The sequence below is a fragment of the Sander vitreus genome, chromosome 12, assembly GCF_031162955.1.
Source record: "Sander vitreus isolate 19-12246 chromosome 12, sanVit1, whole genome shotgun sequence".
NCBI lineage: Eukaryota > Metazoa > Chordata > Actinopteri > Perciformes > Percidae > Sander > Sander vitreus.
The window spans coordinates 9,382,811-9,395,392 of record NC_135866.1 but is presented as its reverse complement, the minus strand read 5'-3'; positions in this window follow the sequence as shown (position 1 = coordinate 9,395,392).

The window sequence follows — 12,582 nt, the reverse complement described above, 5'->3', positions numbered from 1 at the left end:
TTTAAAACAAATATTAACACAGGGAGATTACTAAGTCGAAATTTGCACTTGTGCGGCCCAAAAGGCTGAGGGGCTTCAGGCCTCACGAGCAGAGTGGAGATCCCTTTGGAATCCCTATGCAAACTAGGGCTTGAATAATGAGATGTATTTATGAAGGGCTGGGAAGGGGGTCCTGCTTTTGAAAGCCAGTAGGCCGGAGCCTGAAAAGGATGGGAAAAGGAGGGGGGGGGGGGGAATCGGACAAGGGGGAACAGGGGGTGTGTGTGTAGAGGGGGTACAGGGGCCCCCAGCAGCCCAGGCCTCGGCTGAGGCAGCTGTGAAAAGGGGTCCCGTCTTTTTCCCACGCCCAGCAAGACGCAAAACACTGCCGCAGCTCGCTAGGGTCAAGTCCCATCGCTAATATATACACACACATACATACACATGCATGCACACACACATAGAGGGAGAGATGTGTGTGTAAAAGTTGTGCAAATTAACAAGCTGTCTGGGAAGCTCTGTGACATGGGGGACACCTGCTATTCTCCCAGAATGCTTTGCACTCTCATCAGGGGCCACTGGGCTTGATGGGACAACAATTGGGTCATAACTTCAACTTGAACTTAAAAATTTGTTGAGGATTGAAAAGAGGCTAAATTATGATTTTTTTTTTCTTTCTTTCTTTTTGCTTTTTTGAATGCATTTGATTTGCTTCCTATTATTGAGACAGTGTCATACAGTATACAGTATAGTTTTATTTCTACATTTTGTAAGCATACTAATTGTTTATTTTGTATGCTTTGATGCAAAAAAATTGGAGGCAGTTTTGAAGAAATAGTGCAATATTTTTTACTTCTGCAGTTGTTGATGAGTCCATTCACTCAGTCTGTGGAGACAAACTTGGCCTTGTGCTTGAACTGTCAACTTGGCATTGTCTGCCTACACACACACACACACACACACACACACACACACACACTAACACACATGCACACACAGCTTGCTTCAAGGACACACAAAAGAAAAATTTAAACATGAAATGGAGGAGGGTTGGAGGAAGATATGGCAACTATGGAGGAATGTTTTTGGAGCTGAACTCTGAGTGTGACCTTCTGTTCTCCTCTCAATAAGGAGCTGAAAGACAACAGCGATGTTTTAAACAGAGAATACTGATGGCCATCTCATTTATCAGGACAAAACGAGTGCTCTGCAACAATATTTAGCATGAAACGAAAAAGCATTTATTTAGTTTATTTTCTGCAAGCCTGGGATTCATCTGTATCTCATTGTTCCACATTTTGTATTCTGCTTGTTCCAGTTTATGTAATCGCTCATTCATGTTTAAGAGCTGCGTTTCTTGTGCAGCTTCTCTTTTGCTGCCTTCCCCATGAAGCTGGTGTCACACCCATTCCATTCCCTCTGTCTCTCTCTAGATAACGGCACACCAATCAAATTGGTGCAGCACTCAGTTCCCTCCCCGTTCCCCGCTGCACCAGACCTACACAGAGCGGTGTCACACTAACTCAGGTCCCCCTTCCTTCTTAAGCTCCTTGCTTTAATTCCTCCCTGTGAAAGACACGCCTGCTATCTCTCTGAGTCTATTACCAAGCATCCTCTCTTTTTTTCTCTCCCTTTCTCCTGCCTGTCCCTCCTTCTCTATCTCCTTCTCCCTTCCTTGTTATCACCTTCCCTCCTATTCAGATGAGTTTCAAATAGAGAGGGGGGACCCTTCTAATTAGCTCTGTAAAGATGCTTTGTCGCGGCCAGTGTGGCCACCAGTGTGTGCATTGAGAGGGGATGTGTGACAGCTAGTGTTAGCATTGAGAAAGTGTGTATGGGCTCTTAATGAGGTTTGTTAGCCGAGTGTGTATCCTGCTGTTTGAATACACCCTCGGCAGCCTTTGAAGGAACAGAGATGAAGAGACCGAGGAGGAGAGAGGAGTCTTTCAGCGTGGCAGGTTGCAGAATGCAGATGATGCATTATGCTCATTGTGGTTTCCATTTGAACCACAGATGAGAGGAGAATAATGCTTTACTTGCGTGTTGGGGGGATTTTCGTCGCCTCCGAAATTTGTAGCGGCTCCAATAAAACCTCTGTGGATTAGTTCTCAACAGACGCTAAAGTAGAGAAACTGGATGTAGAAAATGCTGTTTTCTAGGAAATATTGCATTTACTGGTTTAGCATGAAAGAAGGTGACACGTTTGGAAACTCAGCTAACAGTTTTCCGATGAATGGGAGGCCGGGTACAGAGAGGGAGAGAGAGTGATTCAGCTCATCGTTTATGGTTGTGAGTGGAAGCCAGCTCACTAAAGACGAGAAGGCCTGTCAGAAATCATTATTGTGCAGCTTCAGTATGAGGCAACCTAATGCTTGTTTCAGAGACTTTTCTTTTTCAAATCTAAAGAACGAGGACTTGCATGTTGTACATTGAAGGACAATGAAGAGGATGGTTAAAAAAATTGGTGATCAACTGGAAACAGTTAGAGGAAACAGATATTTTGACAAAATGCAGAGGAGAGGTGGTGGTGGAGATTAGAGATAGCTGGAAACAGATGAGAGCTGGAGGTGAAGGGTAACGGAGAGAGAGAGAGAGAGAGAGAGAGAGAGAGAAAAATCAGAAATGAGGGACCTGCTGGGCCTGCCTGCTGCCTCAGAGATTGTAAACTGTCACTCAGGATGCAGACAGACAAGCACAACAGACATCATTTCCCCACATTACCTTCTACCACTGAAAATGTCGTCCATGCAGCCCCTTCTGCTCTCCCCTTCTTTTTCCATCCTTCACTTCCAGGTGATTTTTTTTTTTTTTTTTTGCCTGTGCACATGCATGAATATGAACCGCCTAATCTATTTCCTCTATCTTCCTCCTCTCGCAGCTCCTCCACCACATTCTCCACCTCTCTCTTTTATCGTTGATGAAATGAGTCGGCTAGCGGTATACTCGCCCCTCTCATTGTTCGATGGTTCGTTGCCTCTCCATAGGAGGTACAGAGTGTTTGGGATCTTTCCCCTGTTTTACCAGTTTACCAGTGTAATCCTTTACTCCGGCACAATGAGCTCTCACTCCAGCCACAGGATTCTATTAGACTCCCAGAGAGACACAGGATCTCCATAAACATTTTCCAGCTACCCTCCGCCACCTATACCACCTTATGGCCTCAAACACCGCCAAGCTGATAGCTTCCTTCATACATTTCCAGAAGAACCCCCCCCCCCCTTTTGTGTAGCCAGAGAAGATTTTACCTGTCTGGAAATGGAAGGTGGAATAAAAGCAAACACACTTACCTTACCAACGGCTTGTTAACGCTGTCAGCTTCACTCCCAAAACAGTGTTCCTTTACAACCGCAGAGTATATAACAAGCAGCTGCAAACAAGCAAATGCTTGTTATATGGTCTTTGGAGGAACGCTTAAGATGTTTAAAAAAGCTGAAGTCATTGAAGGATGCGATTTCTGCTCTCTTCTGCAAAAATGATGCCATTAAGATCTGCAGATAAACTCCCCAGTCTGTCATTTGCTGGTTTAAGCAAAACGGCTCATTTTTAACTGTTGCCCCTTGGCTAAATGTTGAATTATTCATTAGAAATAATAAGATGGACAACATGTAAAACCAAGCCAAGAGAAAGCAGACGAAACATAAGATCTAGACTGACCATACATACAGGTTGATGATGATTATATTGCGAAACGTAAGAATAATGATACAGAATATAGCTAATTATTCTTGAAAGTTGTGTAAATATTTAAGGGATGCCTGATTGCTGCTGCGATGTGTTTGTCGATCTCTCCGTTTTGTTCTTCAAGTCCAAAGTCATGGGTCACAGGGCTCCTTTCTGCTCCCCTCCTCATACCCAAACCATCTATCTCCCGTCCGTCCCTCTCCTCCTGCCTCCCCCCATCCATCCTTCCCTTTCCTCCCATCTTGATAATGCAGCTCTTTTCTTCCTTGCTGGGTGGAGGGCTGCCCTGAACCAACATTGTCCCCTACGCCGGCTCTAGTGGGGGGCCCTATTGTGTGTGAAGGAATGGGGAGTTAACACCCATGTCTGAACCCTCTCAATGGGAGCATTGTGTCTGAATCATCCTCCGGCTCACCCAATCTCACCCCACCTCACTCCCCTGCTCAGGCCAAGCCAGGGGGTACTCTGGGTGCGCCCCCATTATACGATGAAAACATGCACATAACAGCAAACTCAAATTCACAAACTGTCCCATAGGTAACCTTGGCCACGTTAACCCGTTACCTTCTGTGTCCTATTAATTTTCCAGCAAACCACACTGATCTGAATGTGTGTTGACTGCTGTTTTTTTTACAGAAAATGGGGGCCAGTGGGCGCACAGTTACTGAAGGAGGCCCCTTCGATTTGTTTTTCTTATAGAAAAGAACAAAGCGACACATAAAGGACCATGTTGTATTAGCATGATAACAGCATACAGAATGCATTCAGAAAATTTCAAGACGCACTACAGTGAAGGAATCCATGCAAATGATTCCTTTAGTATCAAAAACATTTTGCTCATTGTTTTATTTATGCCAGTTGTAAGACATGGTCAAAGATGACTAAACATATTGAATTAATGAATGTCAATAGTATTGCCAAACAGTGTTGGTTATGTGTAATATTTTGAATGTAAATGATTTATATTTATGGGAAGAAAAAAACAAAAACATTTTTAAATATGAAGAGCGATGATGTGCCTGTGTTTCATGCAGTATGCTGAGCATTTTTATTTATTTCTGTACAGCAGCGAGCGCCTTGGGGCAGGTTACAAAAGAGCAAGTTGGCGTTTTCTTCCCACATATTTTTAATCAAAGTGTTAGTGTTTACATTTGCATTTGCATTGAGCAGAGGGACGCTGAATGCCAAAGGTGAGATTTTGAAAAACACTCTATTTTCCCTTTTTCAGATGGAAACACGGGTGGGTGGTTGGAAGGCTGGATAAAGGCTGGTAGATGACTGAACTCAGAGACCTGGCGCAGCTCATCATCATTGCCATGGGCTCTTGTCTTCCTCCTCTCCTCCTGTGGCCCATACCTCCATCCAGGGGTGCAGCAGACCAATGTGAAGTCAAGGGAGCTAGTGAGTGGGCTGGGAAGGATGGAGATGGTCCCTGAAGGCTCGAAGCACCTCTGGAGCTACCGGCATGCAGGAGAAATCAATATTAAAAACACAGCGCCTGCACAGCTCTGAGTGGGGTTTCCTGTGTTAGTCTGTGGCCTAGGGGCCCGCAGACCTCCAAAGGACAGGCCCTGTGTGGCCCTCTCAGCTGCAGCCCTGGGTCCTCAGACTGGACTTCAGTCCCAATCGTCACTGGCTGTGTGTGGTTCTGCTAAAGGGGATCTCTTCCCAAATAATACCCAGAATGTTGAGGGACCGCCAACAGGGATATTCCTTTCTCTTGATTTTTTCCCCCCTTCATAAGATTGACATATCCCCCACCTTGTGCCTCCGGCTGTTTAAAAAAAACAGTTTGGGAGTTCTGCTTTTGACTTACTCTCCATGCTCAACTCGCCCATGTTTATTCCCCAACCAGTTTTTACATTTGACAAAGAGACAGTACCATCTTTATTTTCTCTTCCACTCTTGGCTTTCTATTACTATGGTGAGCTGTAGACATGTGTCTGTTAAACCGAAAAGATTACTGGCACATGAAGTATGATCATCTTTTTTTTTTTTTTTTCTCCGTGATGTCTGTTATTCAATTCCAGACAGAAAAAAAAATGTACTGAATAAAGAGGGCAAAAGATCGCAGAGCAAAGAGACTTCCCACCTTGTAGAGGAGATGGCAAAATGGCAAGTATCTCTCTTTAGCACTTCACGTTTTCCACAATGTCCAATGTGCTCTCATTACTTTATACATGACCTAAAAAAGTGTGTGTGTGTGTGTGTGTGTGTGTGTGTGTGTGTGTGTGTGTGTGTGTGTGTGTGTGCGTGTGCGTGTAACAGGTTAATTAACTAATAAAACTAATTAATACGTTTTTGCAAAGCCTACTGAATCATAAGATGCCACTCAAATCTGAACATTTACAACCATATGAGAGAGCTACTCTCGGTCTATACATTTTCCCCAACAGAGAGCTCTGTTTGTGTGTATGAATGGGCTGTGTATGCTTGGCCTTGAAAGTGTTTGCCAGCGAGCAGCAGCAGTGTGCACCCACAGCTCCCAAACTGCTGCCGTCGTCACAGTGATGCAGTGTGGTTGTTTCCATCCAGATGGGCACAGCTTCAGACAAAATGGCCGCCAGTCTCTCCCTCTGCCAAAGATGGCGGGCGTATCTCTGTTGTCTGCCATCTGTGTATCCGTTAGCTGTTGTCGAATGCAAATCGAGGCTAATTGCATTTGCATAACCTCCAACCATCATGTCGTTGGCTTGTGCTGATAATTGCTCCTATGAACGTGGCGTAGCGGCGAGCGAGCAGGAGTGAAGCGATGTTTTAAAGTGTATTTGCTGCCGTTTGTTTTTCTCTTGCGAGGATTCGCACACTGAAATGTATTTGATAAGTGTTCGGTGCATGTGAGATCAAGAGTCTGGTCTTACTGTGCCATATGGTGTGTGTGTTTGCATGTGATTCCCTCGCATGCAAATGTGACACTGTACAAAAGATTAAGGCAAGCCTTTTTTTTTATCAGATAGCGCTCTGTCACACATGCACCGAGTTTTTTTTACACACGGACATACATAATGCACCAATGAAAGCATTAAGCAAACAGAGGAGATCAGACATGCACACATACTCTAATTAAAAAGGGATCCATAGGCCCAACAAACTCCAGACAGACAGACCATAATAGTCTCATTTTCATGCACATGGGTGTCTGGTTACCATGGTACTGAACAAATCATGGGGTGACTGATTTTGCTAGAAAAGGGCTGCATATGAAGCCTATAAATAGGCGGTGTCACAAAAAAATTGCCGCCTGAAGAACATGTAGCGTTGAAATATCATATCAGTGCTATTTCCCAAGAATACACCAAAATGAGAGACAACCAAACTGCTTGTCATCTTTTTGGGACTCTGAAATAACCTGAAAAATATTGAACACGCATCTCATAACTTAAATAACATTCGGAGGCGTTTATGTAGTCAGAGGATTGAAGTGTTGTATAAATTAATATGTCACGTTTCTGCGTTTCGGCAGTGTGTCGTTTTGTGGTCGCATTTGATTGAGCAGGTCTTGTTTTTGGGGCGTTAATTCATGCGATGAGAGCCGTCTGAGCGCCTGAGTAACAAAGCAGTGCTCGTATTTGCATTTGCCCATCAAGGCAGCTGCTGTGATGTACAGTTAGGTCTACTGTGGGCAGCAAAATGGCGGTCACGCGTATCATAGGGTCTGTCTGCTGGTCGTGGGAGCTGAGGAGAGGAGAGAGGGGAGGAGGGGGATGAGGGGATTTTTTGGGGCGTCTGGTTCCAGTTAGAGAGAGGGTTGCGGGGTCTAGACTGTGGGGTGGGGGTCGCTCATAAGGGGAAGATGGAGTGGGGGGGTGGTGGTTGAAAGGTTATTATTTGAGAAGGGGTGGGGGGGCGTCTGGTTTTAGGAGGAACAATTAATGAGGGACTGGAGGGGATGGGGGTTAGTTTGTCTGCATTTATGAACATGTGTCTGCGTCTTGGCCATTTGCATAGAGCGATCAGGGCGTCCATATGCTGTGCAGCGAGGCAAATTCAGTCAAAGTCGTTTGCACGCCTCTCAAGGTCTCTCTCACATGATCTGAACCAAAACCCGCCGAGTGTCGCACCCCTCCACATCTGACATTATCTGTCGGAGAGCAGGAAACGCGCTCTACCCCATTTCTCACAATAACACTTAAATGATCCTACTATACTGCAAGCCTCATGGTAGCCGCATCACTGTTTCTGTCTGTTACGCCAGCCAATGAGGAGATGCGAAGCTGCTCTCAGCCAATGACAAGCGGTAAAGAATCAGGAAAAGGAAGGCAAAAGTGAGGAGAGTCGTGGGTTTACCCTTGAGGTGCCGGAGGGAAAAGAGAATCAACAACACAGCTTCAACGGGAAGGAATCGAAGAGAGGGAAGCAAAGGATCGTGGGAAGGGGGGAAGCAACATGATGATAAAGCCAACATAGTATTAACATAACATAAAGCACTAAAATAGGAAACAAAGCCATTTATTCGAAACAAAAATTGTTGAATGTGTAGACTGTTAACATTTCCTTTGTGCGCTAGTCAGGAATGGGATCGTAGAGTATTTGCAGATGGATCGGTGGGGGAAGAAGGGAAAGAAAAGCCTCCCTTCCACTGAAAAGTCATGAAGACGGAGTGGTTGTCACGAGGCACACATAAAGTCAGACAGCCAGTCACAGACACAATGCAAATCTCCATAATGTCCTATATGAATACTGTTGTGTTTAAAGTGTGATCGTCTCCCGAGCTGGAGGTCTGAGCTCGGAGCGTGGGAATGTTAGGAGAACATATGCAGATCAGTCGGGCGCTGGCGAGACAGCCTTGCTAGCATGAATGCTGTTGTAGCAGGTGAAAGAGGACCCTAGAGTTCATGGGTCAAGGCCAGTGAAGGGGTTGTCTGGCTCATGAGTGTGTGTGTGTGTGCGTGTGTGTGTGTGTGTGTGTAGGGCCACTTTGGTTGTCGTCTGGCTCTTGCTAATGAAGTTGCCAGGCTGTTTGATAAGCACGGCGGTCTATTGTTAGCTCAGACTGGTTTGGTTTGAAGGGCCTAGACTGGGTGTAGACTTGGACAAGAGCTCCTTCATCATCTTGTAGTCGCTCGCAGCAGAGTAGCAGACAGGCAGAAAGACAGGCAGCGTAAAGTCAGACCTCCCCTGATGAAAGTGTGATTGTGTTGTCTGGAAGCCTTTTCTACCCCACATCTCTGCTTTCTGTGACATTTCTTCTCTGAGTGACACATTAGTCTCGAGCTCTTTGTTTCTCTCTAGATTGATGGCAGCTTTGTAACAGACTACACATTTCGTTGATGGGGGAAATCGTTGAGAGTGCACTATTTTAGAGCATATATTTACAGCTTTAGCCGCTGTGATTTATGTGAAATCAAATTTGGAAAACCATTATTGGTTTTGGTTTTATCTCTTTCATCTTAAAACATAAAACTGGTGATATTATATTTTACTTATGTCAACTAATCCCACAAAAAGACCATAAGCAACAATGAATTGATCATAATAACAAGTATTGTATTACCAAAGGCCTGTTCCCTCCACTGTTATCAAAAACTAGGCTGTTAAAAGAGCAATATGAGTCACACCGTTACACTGGATGATGTGTTCATTCATTGCAATAAACATGGGCATTGTGGTTTATTTTTGAGTCAATACGTACACTGTCCTGCTGCTATAAACACTTATTAGAAAACTGAATCTGTATTAATCCGCAGCAGAAAATAGTCCCGTACAAATGCTGTTTACTCCTTAACAGCATTTGTTGTTTGAGTAAAATTTGTTACAAACTACAGTGCCCAGCTGTTTTAGGGAATTACTTTTTTTTATTGATACAATATATTTCTTACTCATTTTGTAAAGATTTACATCTTCAGGATGAACAAATGGACTTGGGGCTGAGTGCCACAGAGCATCGGGAAACCAGAAACCAACCAATTTTTTGGGTCATTTCATGGGATTTGATGACAATAAGGTAATAAGAATAATTTCAGTAAAAGAGTTTTTTTACCAGGCTGGAGACTGCTGTGTTTGTTTCCTGTCATAAGAGCGTATCCAGTTTCCTGAGCAGCATCGTGCATGCAAATGATTTCTTCTTGACATCTCCTATAGTCGCAAAGAGCTGCATGCGTAAAGGTGCATTACTTATGGTGTCCCTTTAAGAGAGAAAGCATTACCTCATCAGGAGCTGTGTAAAGGAAGGAAGTGGGTGAATGGGTGAAGGAGCGCAGTGCTAACTCTCTCCACTCCTTTATGCCTGTGGGTGCAGGCTTCATTAGCTCTACAGAAAGGGACAGCTCCCTCCCAGTCCCCTCAATAGACCCATAGACCTGTCTCACTGGCACAGACGCTGGCTCAGTGGGGTGTGTGTGCGTGCGTGCGTGTGTGTGTGTGTGTGCGTGTGTTCCCGAACCATTCACACACCACCAGGCCTCATAGTTTCTCACTCATGCCTAAAGGAAACCTGGCATTGACACTTTTTTGAGACTCACATCTCTCTCGCACTCTCTTTGTCCCTTGTCCTGCTGTTTTCACTCACTTGCTTTCCATTATTCTCCATTTCACAAATTTTCCTCATTGTGTTTTCTCTCTCAGTCTTTATTGCATTATGTCGCAGATCTCTCACACAACTGGACATTCAGTAAAGGACCATATGCTGCACAGGACTCTGTTGTACTCTGTTGGGTTTTTAGACTCATTTTCCTGGTTTTGCCTTGACTTATGTTACTAAGCCTTAACTTTTCCTGTATAAATAACCCCCATAGCCTATATTTGACATTAAAGGGGCTTTACAATTCATTGCCTACTTTCAGAATAACTTGAAAATTGAGTTTCACCGTAATTTACCGTTACCATTTTTGCACGATAAACAACTGACTGTAACTCTATTTGCAATGATTACTCAGCAGAACTTTGACAGTTGACTCCAATTTTTCTGATAACTGAGGACTGTTACTTACAGTAGATTCTCTCATAAATAGCATTTTACATCAATCTGTATGTTATATCAAGGGGCTCCTCCATAGTGAGAATTTATCTACACAGTGTATCTAGAAACAGAGATGCCACGGAGAAGATGGGAGACTATTCCTCAAAACCCTGCTATGGCGTCTCTGTTTCCCATCAGGCATTGTGTGCCGGCAGCTATACGGGGTCCTTGTCTAGTGAGGGGGGATGAGACACATATATAGGTAAAGGTGCTGGAAGGTGGCGGGCAAGCAGAGATGATTAGCATGGGCAGCCGCCGTCGCATGCTCTGCTCATTGTTGCAGTGCTGCATTAATGAGCCCAGTGTGCATCTGACAATCTGTTCATGATACACACACATGTAACATACATGCTTCCACAGTCTACAGTGTATCAGTCATCAGTCTTTTTTGTATCATACAAGTATTTTGTCTAATCAAGACAAAGTGAAAGATAACTCAGTGGGGATATTTACCATACCTGCTGGTGATTAGTTTCTCTTTTAATTATTGATTCAGTCAGTCTCGGGTGAAAATAGAGTAAGGAAAAGTTTGTTATATCTGGAGAGAAATGCAAGTTTTTCAGACTCAGAAATAGAAGACTTAATAGTGAACAAGGGAGAGAGAGAGAGAGAGAGAGAGAGAGAGAGGGGCTGACAGAGAAGGAGGAATGAGAGTATAATACTGTGGCCTGGTTTGTGGTTCCAGAGAGATAGAGACACTTTCGCATTTCCCCTGCAAAACGAGATAGGATGAGCTTTTTGAACACACACACACACACACACGCACACACACACAAATATACACACGCACACCTTGTTCCCTCCTTCTAAGTGAGCCAGGACTAGATTCATGCAGCATTTATTGTTGAGGCAGCAGGAAACTTATTGCCCCAGATTTAAGCGAACCTGCACTATTTTAATCATATCACAATTTCATCTTTTTTTTCATCTTCTTTCTTTTCTTTATCACTTCATATCACAAATACCCAGTGTGCTGCATGTGTGTATACATGTGTATATAACAGACAGCCTGACCTCTGACCTTGTCCTGCTGTGAAGCTTTCATTCCCATAGGCTGGGGGGCTGTGGTAGTCTCTGCACGCACACACACACACACACACACACACACACACACACACACACACACACACACACACACACACTCTCACACACACACACTGTTGGCTGTATTGGTATAGCTGTCGCTCGGCCACCCATTCAGGGCTCAGTCACGGCCACTTAGAGCGCAGCAGACTCAGGGATTCAGACGAGCTGTGATCCAATGACATGTATTTATAATGAGGGGGCTGTGGGGACGTCTTTGTTGGATGGACACAATGTCAGCATAAGAGTGTGTGTGTGTGTGTGTGTGTGTGTGTGTGTGTGTGTGTGTGTGTGTGTGTGTGTGTGTGTGTGTGAGAAGTCCGGTAGATACAAATTCTGTCTTTTTCTGCGTCTATTTACACCTGTCCTACTACTCCAACCCTTTCACACACTTCCTCTGTCTTGCCTCCTTGATCCGTAGAAAAAGATTTACCTTGTTACCGTCAGAATTTCATCTAAAGACTGGAACACTGAATGTTCAGACAAGTTAAAGTCCCATCAAAGCAAAGTTTCAAGTCCTTGCTGAAAATTGATAGGTCAAGAAGGTCAGGTCTCTTATTGTTGACTATAAAAATGACACAGCATTTTACCATGTTCCTGTCAAACCTGTCAAAACTTGAGACTTGGATGCTTTTATTATGAAGTTTAAAGTAAAGCCAAGACTTTAGGTAGCCAAGGGTCAAGTCAACCAAGCCTCGCAGCAGTGAAGTCAAAAACTCAAGTCCGTAGCTCTGATTGAAATAAAGTTTGGATAAATCAAGGACATCAAAATTAGAACATGGCCCGTGTGTGTGTGTGTGTGTGTGTGTGTGTGTGTGGGTGTGTGATCTCCATGATAGAAATCGTTAAATTAAGGACAACAAATGTTGTTTTTGTGCGGA